Raw genomic sequence first — 20,288 nt, forward strand, 5'->3', positions numbered from 1 at the left:
CCATAGCAGTGCTGATAGGACCATCAGGATTAACATCTGCCCAGATTGGAATGATGCTAGGCCTCTGCAGTTTTCCACAGATGAGGGTGAGAAAGGGAGCAGATATTAAATAAATGTCTAATTTAGTGCCATTTTACATGAGAGGAAAGAATGATAGGACAATACTAGATTTAGGATCCTATTGAATTTTGTGATATCCAAAAAAAACAAATAGAGTTCACAATAATTTGATATAGGCACATGCGTAGAAAACAGGATAGAAAAGATAGAAGAAAAAAAAAACCCTAAAGTGATTCCTTTTTAAAGCATGAAATAGGAAATGGTTTTACAGTATGGAGCTATGATGACCACTGTGCTGGTAGCTCACGCCTTTAATCCCAGTAACTCAAGAAATGTTTATGTCCAGTTAGTCACCCAAAAGCAGACAGTGAATATGTGGTTCCATTGGCAGAGTGCTAGCCTTGAGAGGAAAAAGTCATGTTAATGCATGAGGCCCTGAGTTCATTGTGCTCTACTGGCTAGCTTGCACATGCACAAACACACACTGATGCAAGATATTATGTTGAATGAAATCAAGCTCAGAAAGAAAGAGGACTTGTGTTCTCTCATATATGAAAGGTAGATCTAAAATATGTCCATGAATTATGAAATAAGCATGAAATACATGCAAAGCCTTTTGGTATATGCATGATCCAGCTGGGTAGTTTATGCTACATATAGGGATTGAAGTCCATCATGCATTTTCTGACCAAATGACTAACAGTATAAAAATAAATGAACAATAGAAAGCTGAAGCCTATCCTGTCTGAGGGTGATAGATATTAAAGGTATCTGAAAAAGAGCAGTGGAATGGGGAATAGATGTAGATGGGTGGGAAAATACAAGATAATGTTCAATATACCTATGTAAAAACAGACTTAGAAAAGTTGGAATGACTGTGGTTGCTAGAGATAGGAGTTATAGATAGAAATAATGACAGAGATCAAAGGCATTGTATGAGTACATTTCAAAATTATTAAAAACAATTCAAATGTTTAAATGAGAATATGACTTCCCATCTAATTATACTGGTTACTTAATGTACTTCACGATAGTGATTGTGATAGATGGTAATATTCTCATTCATGGGCTGTCCAATTTTTATTTTTTCAGCTTACCTTTGGGCCTCTTAATCAAGGCCTGAGTGACCATTACAAGTTCCCTGCTCTGTATCAGATGGCCCAGAAGGACACATCAATAGCTATTGTCATGGTCTCCTTACTGATTCACTTCAACTGGAACTGGGTGAATCTGTTTACCATAGAAGATTAGAAAGGTTTGTGGATTCTTCCTGCATTGAAAAAAGAAATGTCCAAGAACAGAGTTTGTATAGCCTTTGAGCTAGCTATTCCAACTCATGGTCTATCTTACACACTCAAAGACACGTCCCTCTATAACCAGATTAATACATCCTCAGCAAATGTCCCGATCATATACAGTGATGATGAATACCTACTAGATTTAATGAGGTGTGTTCAGCAACTATTAATTGTCGGGAGCTGAGCTAGCAGCTAAGCTCATCCTGACCTCTGGCCGTGCTGATGTCGCCAGAATGTGGGGAGCCAAACTTGCAGCTAAATTCATTATCACCTCTGGCTGGGCTGTTACCGCCAGGATATGCTACACGCAAGGACATTTGTTCACAGCCACTATCCGGAATTGCTTTGCTATGTCCGCACCTTGCTATGTCCACTGGAGTAGATTCCTATGTTAATCAACCTTGTCCTATGTTTACTGTAATCAAATGTTGTAAACTTCAAAGCCTCTTTATGTTCTGGAATTTTAACAATCCTATGCTATTCCCTGGTTCCAAAACTGCATATAAGCTGGGAGTAGGAATAAACTTGGCTGCAGTCTTGAGGTTCAACCTTACGGCTGCAGAGCTCCCGTACCCCATCTTTGTCTCTTGTCTTTTTTCTCTTGCCTTATTTTTCCTTTTCCTTAATCCTCGCCGCCCCTCAGTCAGGATTCCCGTTTCACTGCCGGCTGGCCTGGCAGGTTTGGCGCCTGGAACAGGGACTTGAAGGCCTGGGATCGACGGTGGAGGTCCCCTGCTCAGGTAAGGACGTCCAAGTACTTGGGAAGGAGAGCGGGAGGAGAGAGTATTGTCGGGAGTAAGAAATTATGGGACAAGGTAATAGCCGCACGCTATACGTGCAGGCCCTCAAAGGCATGGTACATACCCGGGGAGTGAAAATTGGCCAAAGTCAGTTAGAAAGTTTCTTTCATTTTGTTGAGGAAGCATGCCCCTGGTTCCCGGAGGAAGGAACCATTAACTTAGAAACTTGGCAAAAAATAGGAAAAAGGATTCAGGAGTATTATGATGTAAATGGCCCTGAGAAAACCCCAGTGGATGCCTTTATTCTCTGGAATCTGGTCTGAGATTGTTTGGATCCTAGACATGAACGGCTTAGATTCGATCAGTCCATCAGAGAAATTGAACAGGGGCCTGATGAACATCACCCAGCCCCCGGAGCTTATGCAGCTGCCCGGGAAGAGCTGAGAAAATTAGTAAGATCTGAACCCACTGGGCTAGATATTAACGAAGACTCAGATGGCTCAGACTCTGAGGAGAAATTATGCAATGAGCCTACTGTAGATAGATTAACCCATGTTGAGAAAATGCTGGAATCAACCATAACCCTTTTGTCGCAGCCTCAGCCAGGACAACAAACTCCTGCAAAGTTAGAAACTTGTGGGGCCCCCCCGCCCCCTGCCCACAATCTTGGCGGACTTTGATCCTTTCCCACCACCCCCACGGCCTGCTATTGTCTCACCACCAGTACCATCTCAGCCAGCGCTGTTAAAGGCGCCTGGCCCTCCTAGAGGTGAACTCCTTTTTGGGTCAAGTCCTAATCCTTCCCCTAAGCGTAGTGCCCTGCAACTCTCCCTGGTGCAGGCTGCTCATGAAGGGGAGGACATTTCTGGTTTTCAATTATTCCCGGTAAGGAGGACTGAAGATAACGAAGCAGTCCACCAGCCTTTGCCATTTAAACGAATAAGTGATCTAAAGAATGCTTGTGCTCAATACGGCCCTACAGCGCCATTTACTCAAGTCATTCTTGATACCTTGGCTAAAACTTTATGCCCAAATGATTGGAAACAGTTAGCTAAGGCTTGTCTTAGTGGAGGAGATTACTTATTATGGAAGTCTGAATTTGTAGATCAGTGTCAGGCAACAGCAGAGACCAACAGACCAAATAATGTGCCTGCTTCATTTGCGGAGCTCGCTGGGGAAGGTGCTTATGCTGGCACCGAGACCCAGTTAGATTATGCCCCGGACGTTTATGGTCAGATAAGTGCTGCCGCTAAACATGCCTGGAGTAGGCTCCCTAACTCTAGTAAGACTGAAGACCTTTCCAAAATTAGACAGGGGTCAGATGAACCTTATCAAGACTTTGTCTCTTGGTTATTGGAGGCGACAAGTCGTCTGATCCAAGATGAGGGTGCCGGCAAGATCCTTGTACAACAATTGGCATATGAGAATGCTAATGAAGCTTGCCAAGCAGCCATCAGACCTATTAAGAGAAAGGGAGAAATAACTGACTATATACGGCTTTGTGCAGACATTGGTCCATCCTATATGGAGGGCCTCACGCTGGCTGCAGCGCTCCAGGGGCAGACTGTAACTGAGTTCTTGCGCACCCCCCGCACAGGGGAAAAAGGAAAGGGACATCTGCGCACTGCTGGGCCTCCCAGCAGCTGTTTTTCCTGCGGACAAATGGGCCACTTAATGGCTCGCTGCCCTAATCAGGAAAGGAGAGCTAAGCCTGGAACTTGTCCCCATTGTAATAAACGGAAGCATTGGGCTAAGAATTGCAGATCTACTTTTGTTAACTCTGGCCACCCAATTTCGGGAAACTGGCAGAGGGGCCAGTCCCTGGCCCCGCAGAGAAATTTTGGGGCAGCTCCTTCCTTCCCCCAACCTCAGGCCCATCCCACAACAACTCGCAGCTACAATCAGTTTCCTGTCTCCTCTGAGCAACGCCAGGGAGCGCAGGACTGGACCTCTGCCCCTCCACCAGCTCAGTACTGACTCCGGAGATGGGAGTCCAGGCCCTCCCTAAGGGAGCCATTGGTCCCCTAAAAAGAGGATCTGTTGGCTTACTGTTAGGCCGAAGTAGCTCTGCACTGAGAGGCCTGCATATTATTCCAGGAGTGATAAATCAGGACTATACTGGAGAAATAAAAATCATGGCTTCAGTGCCTGCTAGTGTTATCTCTATCCCTGCAGGACAAAAATTGCTCAGCTCGTCCTTGTTCCTTTAATTTAAGTCGGTGCATGAGCCACCACGAATCCTAGGGGAGAAAAGAGTTTTGGGTCCTCAGACATATTTTGGGTTCAAAACATAAAACGGGAAAGGCCTGAGCTTACAATTTATATACAAGAAAAGCCCTTCCGAGGTCTGTTAGATACAGGAGCAGATGTGTCTGTGATAGCCAAGAGACATTGGCCTTCCAACTGGCCTCTTACTGCGTCTCTTACATACTTGCAGGGGATTGGCCATGCCACAGACACACAACAAAGCAGTGCCATCCTTAACTGGAGAGATGGTGAGGGGCATTCTGGAACTTTCCAGCCTTTTGTATTAGATCATTTGCCCATAAATTTGTGGGGCAGAGATATTATGGAAAAGATGGGAGTTTATTTGTTTAGCCCTAGTGACGCAGTCACTCGTCAACTCCTAAAGCAAGGGCTACTGCCTTCAGGAGGATTGGGAAGTCAGCAACAAGGAATTAGAGAACCCATTCAACCTCAGCCCCGACCTCCTAGACAAGGGCTGGGATATTTTTAATGGGAGCTGCTGCTCATCCTGTCCCTCATGCCAATCCTATCACATGGTTATCAGAAACTCCAGTGTGGGTGGATCAGTGGCCCCTATCAATTGAAAAGATTGTTGTTGCCCAACAGCTGGTGCAGGAACAGCTGGACTTGGGCCACATTGCTCCTACAATTTCCCCATGGAATTCGCCTATTTTTGTTGTTAAAAAGAAATCTGGTAAATGGAGACTCCTACAGGATCTCCGGCTAGTAAATGCCACCATGGAACTTATGGGGGCATTACAACCAGGCTTGCCCTCTCATATGGCAATTCCTCAAAATACATACAAAATTATAATTGACTTAAAAGATTGTTTTTATACCATACCCCTTGCTCCTCAAGATTGCAAACGCTTTGCAGTTAGTGTCCCATCTACTAATTTTAAAGAACCCATGAAACAGTACCATTGGCTAGTGTTGCCCCAAGGCATGGCGAACAGCCCCACCTTGTGTCAAAGCTTTGTGGCTTGGGCTCTCTCTTCCACTCGCCAAAATTTTCCTTCTGTTTATATTATTCATTACATGGATGATATTTTGTTAGCTCACTTAAACCCTGCAGTAGTATGCCAAGCCTTTGGACAGTTAAAACAAGATTTCAATTCTTTTGTGTTAATAATAGCAAGTGAAAAGGTGCAAGAGCATCCTCCGTATACTTATCTTGGTCATATTTTGGGTCCTTATTATTTTACTAGCCAGAAATTACAGGTTAAGACTTCCCATTTGCGTACTTGGCATGATTTTCGAAAATTTCTGGGAGATATTAATTGGCTTCGCCCTTATCTTAAATTGTCCACAGCTGAATTAAAACCCTTGTTTGATCTATTAAAGGGGGACCCTGACCCTACATCTCCCAGAGAAATAACAACTGAAGCAGCAGAAGCCTTGAGCATAGTAAATTCTGCCATTTCTTCCCAACATATAAATTATATTGATTACTTAGCCCCTTGGGAAGCTTATATTTTAACTACACCTCATTCTCCAACAGCGGTCCTCTGGCAGAAGGGACCCCTTTTGTGGCTTTACTTGCGTGCTACTCCTTCAAAAGTGTTAACTTCTTGTTATGAATTGGTAGCCACCTTACTCCATATGTGCCCTCATCAGAACGGCACAAGCGCTGACCCACTGGGCTTACGTGCCAGATCCACCGATTGTAAACCCTGCAACCTGGGAGGGAGCTGAGGTGTTCGTCCATGTCAACAGATCAGCGTACGGTACAGCTCCAGACCCTTTTGTCCAACACGTTAAAATGGGAGATTTTGCAGCTTCTGGCATTGGAACCCCTTTATGCTTTACGACTGAGTCCAAAAGTTATATTCCAGGCTGTACTGTAATGCAATCCATAAATCATAGAATTTGGATTCCTGATAATAGTCAAGTATATAATATACGAATGACTTCATTGCCTACTGGGTTTCCTTTACATGCCAATTCTACCTCGTCCTTCATGATACCTCACTGCATCAACTCCTCTGAAATTGTAGAATCCACGGGAGAACTGCACCCCATAAAGTGTTGACATGATCACCTTTTTATAACCAATATTTCAGGAACTAATTCTCAGCTGATGGACTGGTCCGGAGCGAATCTAAACAAGTACAACCCAGGTCTGTGGTGGATGAATGGACACTGTCACCCTCATGTCTGGATGTTAGTGGCTGCCCTAAACAATATCTCCTGGCCCACTTCTACTTCCTTAAAAAATATGAGTTGTGTAACACCCCCTTATGCTATTATGTATGGACCTTTTAATATTTCTATAGGAGCCATGTATTCCAATGTTACCTGCACTAACTGTTCTTGTACAAATTGCTTGTATAGTGGTCTTACTGATTCTGTAATTATTATTATGCAACCACCATTTTTTATGCTTCCTGTCAACTTATCTGTAGCTTGGTATGAAGAAACAGGTATTCAAGTGTTAAAACATTTAAAAGAGCTTATGCACCCAAGACGATTTGTAGGGCTATTAATAGCAGGCATTGTAGCCTTTATTTCCTTAGCTGCCTCTGCTGCAGCGGCTACTGTGGCTTTAACACAAAATGTGCAGACAGCTCCCTATGTTAATCAGCTTGCTCATAATACCACGCAAGCCCTGCACTTTCAAGGCAGGATTGATGATAAGGTAGAACAAAAATTAGAAGCATTGTATGAATTTGTGTTGTCACTGGTAGAACAAATTTGTGCCTTACAAACTTTGCAATGGGTGTGCTTTCATGCTGTGTTTGACTTTATTTGTGTGACCCTCCATAAGTATAATGGGTCGACCTATTCTTGGGAACAAGTTGTAGCACATCTAAATGGTATTTGGCACCATAATAACTTGTCCTTAGATCTCTTTCAACTCCATAGACAAATAGCCAGACTAGAACAAGCACGCCTTTGGACTCTAAAGTGGCAGAAACAGCAAAAGAACTGTTTGAACAACTTCAACAGTATGTCCCTTCCTTAACTAACATTAAGGGACTGCTAATGACATTGCTTGGCCCAGAGATACTTTTGTTGATGGCTTTCCTATGCCTTCCTTGCATTGTACGCATATTGCAAAACTCTTTCATGAGTTTAGCCAGCCAGCTGCATAAGGTCAAGCTCCAAGTAAATGAATTTCCCCTGAGAGGAACCGCAGCCAGAGACGGGTATGAGGCGGGACCAGCCTTAACCGCCCTAATACATGGGGCTTCAGCACTGCTCTGAAGTTGTTCCCTAAGACGGGTAAGGCAGGCTGGGGTACCCACCCCACGTAAGACAGGCGGGTTGGCTTCTTTTAATAAAAAGACAGGGGAATGGTCGGGAGCCCAGCTAGCAGGTAAGCTCATCCTGACCGCTGGCTGTGCCAATGTCGCCAAGATGTCTGGAGCCAAACTTGCAGCTAAATTCATTCTCGCCCTTGTCTGGGGCCGAGCTAGCTGCTAAGCTCATCCTGACCTCTGGCTGTGCCGATGTCGCCAAGATGTTGGGAGCCAAACCTGCAGCTAGGTTCATTATCACCTCTGGCTGTGCTGTTACCGCCAGGATATTCTAAAGGCAAAGATATTTTTCCACAGCCTCTGTCCAGAATTGCTTTGTTACCTTGTGTTTACTGTAATCAAAAGTTGCAAACTTCTAAGCCTCTTTGTGTTCTGGAATTTTAACAACCCTATTCTATTCCCTGGTTCCAAAACTGCATATAAGCTGTGAGTTGAAAATAAACTGTTGCTGCAGTCTTGAGTCTCAATCTGGAGATGCAGACCTCCCGTACGCCATCTTTGCCTCTTGTCTTTTTTCTCTTGTCTTGTATTTTTCCTTTTCCTTAATCCTTGCCGCCCTCAGTCAGGATTCCCGTTCACTGCCGGCTTGCTCGGCAGGTAGGTGTGAGGTCAGAGGGGACATGAGGTCTTAATAATTGCATGAAGTTCTAATGGCTGTTAAATACAAATGAGCTGAGGTCACAATGAGTAGGAGTGCCCCCCACACACACCATGGGTATAAAGTTAAATGGATTTGAGGTCTTAATGACAAGAGTGAAGGGCCAATGGGCATGATGTCGAATGTACCTGCATTCAATGAATTGCCTCTCTCACCTCTAGGCTTTTCATCAAGGAGTGGAGAATTATCTCCACCCAGCAAGAGGCACTAGGAGGGCTGAAAGAAGTAACTTAAACTCAGCATCCCTACCTCCTGACAGATGTGAGATCATAGTGTGTGTGAGTTCACAATGCATTGAAATCATTGTGATGTGACAATGAATACGTGTCTAATGTGTGTGAGGGAAGAGTGAATGTGAGGACATAATGAGTTTTTGTTCACAGTAGGCCAATGTCCTAACTGATATGAGGACCCAATTAATGTGAAGCCAAATGGGCACGAAGTTGTAATGAGTGTGAGGTCACAATGGATTTGAGTACATAATAGAACTATGAAAACACAGTTTGTTTTAGGTTATAATGAACTTATCACAAGGAGAAACTTCCCAGTTGTGATGAATTCACATTAGGTAAAGTAATTGTGAAGTTCTAATGAGAGTGTGCAGTCACAATGGCTGTGAGGTACACATTTTGAGATCTCAAAGGTTGTGAACCAGTGTGTGAAAAGCCCATGTTTCTGATGTCCAAAGTCTGAAAGGTAGCAATGGGTGTGAGGACACAATGGGCATGAGCTTCTAATAGGGGTATAAAGCCACTGTATTTAGGAGTGTGAGATCATTATGCTCGTAAAGTCCTAATGGCGATGAAATCATAATGCATATGAGCGTCTTGTAAATGTTAAGACACAGATTACAGTGGGTGTGAGATCAACATGAGCATGGGTTCAAAATGAATATGAAGTTCTAATGAGACTATAAGTTAAGAAGGGAGTGGTCACAATAAGTGAGAGGTCACATTGGTACTAGGGCCTAATGCTGTAAGGCAATGACTACGGGGTCTAATGTCCATGAATTCTGGAAGGGGTGTGTGAAGCCACAATGGGGGAGGTTACATAGGTCATGAGTCACAGATGTAAGAACCCATAATGGGCATAAAGTCACTATGAGTGATTTTCTAATGAATTTGAGATCCCAATGAATTTTGTGGTCTTAATGGCAGTGGCGAATGTCATAGTGGGCAAGGTCCTACTGGTGTACAGTTACACAATAGGGCAGTGTGAACATTTCTTGTGTTATCTTACACCCTCATTTTTCTTTCCCTTCCCTAGATCAGGTAGGCATATGTACAATACCCAGTGTACCAAAAATCATATACAGTAGCCATGTGGCATACGCCAAAGTAAATTCACCTACAACTTTAAATATAATGTCAGCAATAGAGTTTGCTTATCCTTGTCTTATATGTTCATACATATGTAGCATTTGTGCTATTGGGATCCACTAAGAGGTCTATTTTAGACCTTTTTAGGTGTAGTAGTTGTTTGGTTTTAGATACAAATGTAAGGTAACTGACCCACACCTGTGGTAAATACCATTTGACAAGAAGTTTTTTGTTTCGCAGACCTGGTCTCTAGTGTCCCCCTTCCCCAACCTTAACAGTCAAGGAGACCATGCCCATTTGTTCTCTGTATTCTAGGCTTTTATCACTCCACATTATTTATTCAAGTTCTGACCATTTCCCTGTGAATACCAATATTTTATCATTTCTAAGAGCTCTGTAGTATTCCATTGTCTATAGGTACCACATTTTTGGAGCCATTCATCTGTAGAGGGGAATCTGGGTTGTTTCCAGATTTTAGCTATTGTGAATTGTGCAGTAATAAACATGGATGTGCAGATGTATTTTTGATATCCTGAGACCTGTTGTTCAGGATAGATGCCTAGGAGTGGTATGGCTGGGTCAGAGGGTATGTCTATGTTGAGCTTTTTGAGAAACCTCCATACTGTTCTCCAAAGTGATTGTACTAATTTGCACTCCCCCCAACAGTGGAGAAGGTTTTCTCTTTCCCCGCATCCCCTCCAGCATTTGTTGTTGCCTGAGTTCAGAGTATAGGCCATTCTAACTGGAGTGAGGTGGTATCTCAGGGTTGTTTTAATTTGCATTTCCTTTACTGCCAGGGATGTTGAAGATTTCCTCATATATTTCCTTGTCATTTTTATCTCTTCTCCTGTGAACTCTCTCTTTAGCTCCTTTGTCTATTTAATAATTGGTTTACTGGGTTTGGAGGGGGTTAGTTTTATGAGTTCCCTGTAAATGACAAATATTAGGCCTTTGTCTGTTGCTCTGCTCGTGAAGAATTTTTCCCATATGGCTGGCTGTCGTTCTCGTTTGGTGGCTATGTCTTTAGCTGTGCAGACCTTTTTATTTTGTAGTAGTCCCATTTGTCGAGTCTCTCGCCTATCTGTTGTGCCCCTGAGACTCTATTCAAGAAGTTCCTTCCTGTGCCTTTAAGTTCTAGTGTCTTTCCTACTCTGTCCTTCAGCAGTTTCAAAGATTCAGGTCTGATGTTGAAGTCCTGAATCCATTTTGAGTTAATCTTGGTGCATGGTGATAATCTAGGGTCTACATTGAGTTTTCTGCATGTGGCTGCCCAGTTTTCCCAGCACCAGTAGTTGAAGAGGCTATGTTTTTCCATTGTATGTCTTTAGCTCCTTTGTCAAATATAAGCTGATTTTAAGAGTGTGGCTTTATTTCTGGGTCTTCAATTCTATTCTATTGGTCTTCAGTCTGTTTTTATATCAATACCAGGCTGTTTTTGTTATGATGGCTCTATAATAGAGCTTGAAAACTGCTATTGTGTTACCTCCTGCACTGATTCTTTTGCCTAGAATTTCTTTGGCTATTTTCGATTTTTTGCTGTTCCATATGAACTTATGGGTTGCTTTCTCTATTTCAGTGAAGAATGTAGCTGGGATCTTAATGGGGATTGCATTGAATTTGTATAACCTTTTGGGCATTATAGCCGTTTTCACTATATTGATTCTGCATACACATGAGCATAGGAGGTCTTTCCATCTCTTGTGTCCTCTTTGATTTCCCTTTTTAGATTTTTATAGTTCTCATTAAATAGGTCATTCACGTCTTTAGTTAGGTTAACCCATAGGGAATTTATTCTTTTTTAGCTATTGTAAAAGGTATTATTTCCATAATTTCCTTTTCTGCTTGTGCATTGCTGGTGTACAGAAAAGCTGCTGATCTTTGTGGGTTGATTTTGTATCCTGCTACTTTACCAAGATAGCTTATTAGGAGTAGAAGTTTGGGGACTGATTTTTTTGGGTCCTACTGATATAAGATCATGTCATCTGCGAATAGGGATAGTTTGATTTCTTCTTTACCAATGTGGATACCTTTGATGCCTTCCTCTTGTCTTATTGCTATGGCTAGGGATTCCATCACTATGTTGAGTAGAAGCGGGGAGAGTGGGCATCCTTGTCTTGTTCCTGAGCTCAGAGGAAATGGTTTTAGTTTCTCCTCATTTAATATGATACTAGAAGTTGGTCTATTATATGTGGCTTTATTGTTTTAAAGAATGTACCCTCTATTCCTATTCTCTCCAGGGCTTTTAATATGTATGTGTGCTGTATTTTGTCAAGGGCTTTTTGGGCATCAGCTGAGATGACTATGTGGTTCTTTGTCTTAGCTCTGTTGTTGTGGTGAATTACTTTTATTGATTTTCAGATGTTGAACCATTCTTGTGTCTGTGAGGTGAAGCCTACTTTATCATAATGTATGATTTTCTTGATCAGTTCTTGGATCCTGTTAGCTAATTCTTTGTTTGAGGTTGTTTTGAGTTTTTATTGGCTCTGTCTCTCCCATTATTTAGGAAAATGGAATTGCACATTTGAAGGGGAGAGACAAGGCTGAATGTCAGGGAATTTGAATCCTCCTTCAAGGCATGCTGCAAAGGAGGAGGCAGAAGACTTGAGGAGCTAAGACTGTGTAGCTCCTAAACATTCACAAGTGTCCAGTGCAGGGTTGGAGCTTATCAGGATGCTTGTGATTTTGTTTCCCCCTTGTGGTTAAAAAGTAATCAGAGCTTTTGAATGTTCCTCTAATAAATTATACAGTGGCATTTTTATATTTGGCAGTGAGTTTTTTTAGAATGTCTGGTAGGAACAGAGAGCCCTGATTTGAAATGCCCAATCTGTAGCCTAAAAGTAAATCTGTGTTCTAAGAAATTAGGTGTGTATGTGTGTGTGTGTGTGTGTGTGTGTGTGTGTGTAACAAACAGAGAACGCCGTGTCAAAAATATATGGTTAATAGATCCTGGAATTGGAAATGCTGATGTGTTTTTTTCTTTTTCCTTTTTTTTAAATAAAGGATGAGTCTAAACAGATGACTTATCAGTCCTTATGTGTAGCTTTTGAAGAGTGTCTTTCAGAGAAATTCCAAAAGAAAATATTACGATGAAATCATTTGGTTCTTTTTGCTTCGTGTTTGCATTTCCTGTTAGTTATTATTGGTTGACCCTGCTTTTTCATTCCATACTTTGGAGTAGGTTGGAGTAGCAGGGTCTAAGAAGCCTGAATTCTGCCTCTGACACAGAGAAAGAAGCACAGCTCCACAAGGCCACTGCAGAGTCTGACTTATAGTCTGTGCTTCCTGCTCCTTCAGCTTTGAGGTTGCTGTAGGGCCAGCATCTGAAGATTCCATCATTTGTTTATTTAATTTATTTATAGTGATTGATTCTTGTGGACACGTGGATTTTATTTTTTTTTTCCTAACCATATTTTTTTTCCAGTATTTCCTGAGGGACAGAACTTAGATTAAAATGAAAATACTGTTAATTACCATCCATCATCCTGTGTGGTGATTATAATCTCAATCATCTTGGTTTTCATCAATAATTTTAATATGAATTCCAATCAAGATGGAGATTGAAAACCCTCCTGTCCATGGGTATTGATATCTGAATCCAACCAATAGATCAGTGCAAATGGTTGGAAATGGACACCCCCAGGGTTTGAAGACGGATTCACTGAGTGAAAAATGTAGAAAAGAGGAAACAAAAAGAAAGGAGAAATATTGTGCAATAATAATAATAATAATGTAATAATTTTAAATTACATTAAAATTATAAATAAATAGAATTATAAATTATATGTAAATTACAAATAGTTGTAATAATCATGAATTATATAAAATATATCTATCATTTATAGTTCATACATATACAATGTGTGATAATATATACATAAAAGGTATAAAATAACATGAATTAATTATATATGATTATATATGTAATAGATATGAAACAATGTACAAATAAGAGATATTACATATAAATATACATGAAACTAAGATGTACATAAATACATAATAAACCACGTGCAATGTGGGACAGAATAAATCTATATAATTAATCGATGATGTACATCATATGAAATGCATAATTAAAAATAAAATAAATAATACTGAACAATGATGCATCATCAATCACTGGGCATAATAATTATACTAATATATTTAGGAAAATTTTAATGACAACATATATACATTATACATATTTATAACAATTATAAATTATATATAAATTATAAATAGTTCTATTTATAATAATTATGTTATATACAAATTGTAAATAATTATAATAATTACAAATGATTACTATTGATAATAGATAATTATAAAGTATGAGTAATTATAATAATCTTAAAGAATTAATTTCTAAATTACATGAAATTATATATTGTAATAATAAATTATATAAATTATAATTGTAAATTTTTTTAAATAAAATTATAATTACACATCACAGTAAAGTATACATAATTATAATTATACATTACCATAAATTATACTTAGAATAACAAGAAATAATTACAAATTATATAAAAGTTACAAATAATTATATATAATTATACACTCTTGATAATTATGATAACTATAAATAATTACAAGGATATATTATACACTGTAAATCATTATAATAAAATTATACATTAATAATAAATAATTATGATTATAAATTATGTATAATTTGTACTTTATTAATACTTATAATCATGATTCTAAATGACATTAAAATTATACATAAATGTAATTGTACAATATGTACACATCATAATGATGAATAATCATAAATTATATACACACCATAAATAATGATCAGCATAAATTACGTATCATTGATGAATAATTTTGATTATACCCATTAAAATTATATGAAAATTATAACTGATCATAATAATCATTATGATGACAAATAACAATTATGTTATAAATTATAAATAATTATTATCCTACACTATATATTGATTATACATAATTACAATAATAAATTGTATATAAATTTTAAATAATTACAGTAATAATAAATTATATACAAATTATAACTAATTAGACATTAATAATTATAATGACTGTGAATAATTATGATATATTATATAATTATAAACATATAGTACATATAAATTATATAATTATAGATAAATTATTAATGATTATAAATCATAATTACAAACAATTACCCTTATGAATTACATAGAAAAGATGAACCACAGGATGGAGGACGATGACGTCACCACCCAGAATTGTGGGTAATCCATCCCCCCCATTTCACATGCCTTATTGCTCATGTGCACTGGCGCTTCCCAGCTCTGTTGTCCAGCCTACTGAGCACAAGCACATTTGCTTCCTCAGCCCCACCTGGTGGTCCAGCCAGCGCATGTGCAGTAGTGCTGGATTGCTGCCTGCACCGCCATTCTGTGCAACCACAGTGGCGCCAGGTTGTCCCTCGTCTAGTGATGCAGCCTATTGAACATGCCCACTGGCACCTAGAGGCTCCTGCTAGGCAGGCCAGCTTGCTGTGCATGCGCTGAAGCATCCGGTCGCCCTCCATCTGCCGGTTCAACCTGCTGCACACTTGCAATGGCACCCCATCCCTCTCTGCTTGGCAGGTCAGCCGGCTGTGCATGCGTAGTTTGCCTGGTCGTTCCCTGCTGGGCGGTCCAGCTTGCTGCCCGCTTGCTGCCCGTGCACAGTGGCGTCCGGATGCTCCCCGCTTGGCAGTGCAGCCTACCATGGTGCATTAACACCTGGTTGCTCCCGGCTACACGGTGTAGGCTGATGCTATGCACACTGGCGCCCAGAAGCTCCCCATATGGTGGTCCAGCCTGCTGTGCATGTGCGGTGAAACTCGGTCCACTCCTGCTGGGCACGTGCAGTGAGGCCTCCTTGGCTGTGTGGCATGCCCTGCCTTGCTGCCCCATGCACAGCAGGCTGGCAGGGAGCGGGTGGTCACTGCCTGAGGACACCACAAGCGTGGCAATGTTGGCTGTGGTGACACAGCCCCGAAGTGAAGCAGCTGGAACTGTGGGTGCAGTGGCAGCTGGCGGCATAGGGTTCCACAGAGGAAGTGGACTATGCTGCTGCCATGACGACGCCCCCTTCCTATCCCCAGATACCTGGAGGTGGGCGCCCAGGCTGGGGCCTTTAAGCAGTGGGGCCGACAAGCCAGGAAGCCCAGCAGCCTTTGAGTGCGTGGGGGAGCCGGGGCAGGAGGATGTGAAGCCTCTGGTGCTCGGAGCCTAGGGGATGGCGAGGTGCTTGAAGGCGTGGTCTAGGGACAGGGCATCGGAATGGGGGAAAGGCCTGGTGGACATCGTTGTGATTTTGTGGGCGGGGTCCGGCGGGCATTTGCGACTCAGAGGTAGGGCCTAGGGGAAGTGAGGCTCGGGGCGGAGCCCCAAGGGACAGCCTGACATGGCAGGCAGGGTCTGGTGGGCATTAACGACTTGGGGGCAGGGCCTAGGGGAAATGATGCTGGTGGCAGGGCCGGGGGGCATCATTGTGATTTGGTGGGCCGGGCTTAACAGGAATGGAGGTGCTGGGGGCGTGGTCCGCCTGGCGTGGTATCATGGTGGGCATGGCCATGGAGCTGGACTGCCTTTGGGGGAATGGGTGGCCTGGCCTCCCTGAGGCCTAGGGGTCATGTCCTGATAGGAAGTAGGGTGTTGGGGGCTTGGCCTGGTCAGAGGTGAGGCCTTGGGGATATGGCCTACCAAGGGGTGGCTCTTGGGGCCACGACTTGGCTGGAGTGAGGAGGCTGCTGCTGGGGGCGTGGCCTGGCTGGTGTGAGAACTTGGGGGCATGGCCTAGTTGGAGGTGAAGCCTAGGGGAAGTGGCCTGGCAGGAGTGAGGCCTTGGGCATGTGGCCTGGGTGGTGGAAATGGTGTCACTGGGGCTTGGCCTGGCAGATGTGATGAATGTGTCGGTGGGGGTGTGGCCTGGAGTCCCTGGGATTGTCAGGAGCATGGCCTGGTTCCATGGGCATGGTCTGACGTCCAGCGGCGTGTCCTGGTATCCTGTGCTTTTGGTGGGCATGGCTTGGCCTCCCTGTGGTCGTTGAGGGCGTGGCCTGGTTTTCCCTTGCTCCTCAGCAGCATGGAGTCTGTTGGCTCCTCAGGGGCGCGGCTTTGCATGCGTTGCAATGTGGGGGCGTGGCCTGGCGTCAGGGGCATGGCCTGGCGTCAGGGGGCGTGGCCTGGCATATGTACACTCTGAGGGGGACTGCCCTGTTTTATTGTTTATTGACTGCTATCCTATTTACATTCGTATTTATTCATTTGTAACTTATTTATTATACATTTATCAGTTACTTATGATTTATATTATTTTTCATTTACAGTGCTTACCGTTTATAATACTTATTATTCATAATATTTGTTACTTATTATGCCATTTTTTATTTACTTGTAATTTATAGTAATTATCATTTAAAGTGTTTATCATCTATAATATTTATCACTTATTGCTTATTAGAGTTTACGGATTCATATTTCATTTATATTCGTATTTATAACTTATAATACTTATTTATCATTTATGATTTATAGTATTTATCATTTACAGTGTTTACTGTTTATAATATATATTTTTATTTACATATTTGTATTTATTTATAGCTTATTTATTATAACACTTATTTATGATTCACTTATGATTTATAGTATTCATCATCTACAGTGTTTATCATTTAAAATATTTTTATATATTGATAATTGATTTTAATATTGTGACATTATTTTTTATTTATTTTTTAGGAGTTGTAAAGTTCTGGAAGACTTTGGAAAACATGAAGAATAGACAACCAGAACTCAGCTGAATGTGGTCCTCATTTCCTTTTTTTCCCCCCTCTATTTCTATTTATTTCTCCAGGCTCTGAGATCATCGTGTCATGAAAGGTCTGGCAACAGAGAGAAAGACAAGGATACAGATAGACTCACAGGTAGAGAGACAGACACATAGACATATACACAGACAGACTCAGAGACACATCATTAGACAAGGAGACAGAAAGACAAACTCACAGCTAGACACAGACAGACAGGGAGACAGACTTACAGATGGACAGAAAAGACAGACCTGAATACATTGGAAGACAGACACACAAACAGAGACAGAAATGGAGAAAGACAGACACAGAGACTTACACATAGACACACACACATATAGGCATAGACAGACTGACTCACAGGTAGACAGACACATAGACAATAGACAGAAAGACAGACTCGCAGCTAGACAGACAGACAGGGAGACAGACTCACAGACTGTCGGGAGCCGAGCTAGCAGCTAAGCTCATCCTGACCTCAGGCTGTGCCGATGTCGCCAAGATGTCTGGAGCCAAACCTGCACCTAGGTTCATTATCACCTCTGGCTGTGCTGTTACCACCAGGATATGCTAAAGGCAAGGACATTTGTTCACAGCCACTATCCGGAATTGCTTTGCTATGTCCCCACCTTGCTATGTCCGCTGGAGTAGATTCCTATGTTAATCAAACTTGTCCTGTGTCTACTGTAATCAAATGTTGCAAACTTCAAAGACTCTTTATGTTCTGGAATTTTAACAATCCTATGCTATTCCCTGGTTCCAAAACTGCATATAAGCTGGGAGTTGGAATAAACTTGGCTGCAGTCTTGAGGTTCAACCTTGCGGCTGCAGACCTCCCGTACCCCATCTTTGTCTCTTGTCTTTTTTCTCTTGCCTTATTTTTCCTTTTCCTTATCCCCGCCGCCCCTCAGTCAGGATTCCTGCTCCCCTGCCGGCTGGCCCGGCAGGACAGACCAACATAAAAAAGACAGACAGACGCACACAGTGGAAGACAGACAGGCAGATAGACAGACACACCGGCAGAGAGACTCACAAACAGGCAGGTGCAGAGAGGAGGCCCAGAGGCACACAGACAGACACCGAGACAGATATATAGACAAGGAGACAGTCTCACAGGTAGACTGACACACAGAAAGACAGAAAGACACACACATTGGAAGACAGACACAGAGACAGACAGACAGAGACAGACACACACATTCACTGGGAGACAGACAGACACACAGAGACAGACAGACATACTGAAAGAAACAGATACAGAAAGACAGACAGGCAGACACATACATTGGAAGACAGAGACAGACAAGGAGACAGAGAGACAGACACATAGACACACACAGAGACAGACAGACAGGGAGACAGACTCACAGGCAGACAGAGAAGATAGACACATACATTGGAAGACAGACACAAAGACAGACAGACACAGGCATAGGCCCGGAGACAGACAAGGAAACAGAAAGACAAACTCCCAGGTAAAAACAGACAGAGACAGTCATAGGTGGACAGACAGACATAGAGACTGAGACTCACAGACAGGCAGATGCAGAGAGAAAGCCCAGAGACACACAGACAGGCAGGCAGGCCAACACACAGACAGAAACATAGATAGGGGAGGAGACAGACAGAAAGGCAGACACATACATTGGACCACAGACAGACACAGACACAGACAGACAGGAACAATAGACAGGAATACAGACAAGGAGACAGACTCACAGGCAGACAGACACACACATACATTGGAAGACAGACACATAGACAGGTAGGCGTAGAGAGGAGGCCCAGAGACACAATAACACACAGCAACAGATAGGCACACATGGAAGAACACAGAGACAGACAGATGAGGAGACAGACACACAGGCAGACACATACATTGGAAGACATACAGAGAGACACAGAGACACCGGCATAGAAAGGAAGACAGACAAGGAGACAGACTCACAGGTAGACAAAGACAGAGCTTCTTTTGCTCAAGGCCAGCACTCTACCACTTTGAACCACAGCACCACTTCTGGCTTTTTCTGAGTAGTTTATTAGAGCCAACAGTCTCATGGACTTTCTTTCCCTGCTGGCTTTGAACAGCTATCCTCACATCTCAGGTTCCTGAGTAGCTAGGATGATAGATGTGAGCCACCAGTGCCGGGCTAATGGCTTTAATTTTTCAGATGGCATCCCCCTGCCTCTTCCCCAAGATGAATTCTGGTTAGGCGGAAGTGGGGAGAGAGGGTTAAGAGTTATTGATTCATGGTGGTGGTGATTGCCAGGACCCAGGTATCATGGCTTTTCTGATGCAAAGACCACCACAACCTACTCAAGAGGCTGAGAACAAGGAATGCAGTTCAAAACCATCCCATGTAGGACAGTCCAATTCACCAACAAAAAATGTCAAAATGGATCTGTGGCTCAAGTGGTACAGTGTTTGCCTTCAGCAAAAATGCTAGGGACAGCTCCCCAGACCTGAGTTGTAGTCCTAGAACTGTCACATACCCACAAAAATAGACAAAGCAACAACAACAAAATATCAATTTCATAAACCCCAAAGAGTTATCAAAGCCAGCTTCCGAATTTCTACTCAAGGGACATTTGAGATAACAATCCAGATGACTTTTGAGAACAAGAAAATTATTGGTAAATTGTAAGATTTTGTAGAAGAGCAAAACTTGGTGCAGTTGAAATTTTGGAAAGGTAATGTTCTCAGGCCTTAGCTATGCCATTAGAGTAGGGCTCTAGACTTATCTACCTAGTTACACTAGAGTAGGCCTCAAGCCTTAGCTATGCTATTAGAGTAGAGCTCAAGCCTTAGCTACTTTGATAGCTATTAGAGTAGCCATCAAGCCTTACCTATGCTTTTAGAGTAGGCCAGAAATCTTATCTACTCAGCTAGCTATTAGAGTAGGCCTCAAGC

This window comes from Perognathus longimembris, chromosome 18, assembly GCF_023159225.1.
Source record: "Perognathus longimembris pacificus isolate PPM17 chromosome 18, ASM2315922v1, whole genome shotgun sequence".
Taxonomy (NCBI): Eukaryota; Metazoa; Chordata; class Mammalia; order Rodentia; family Heteromyidae; genus Perognathus; species Perognathus longimembris.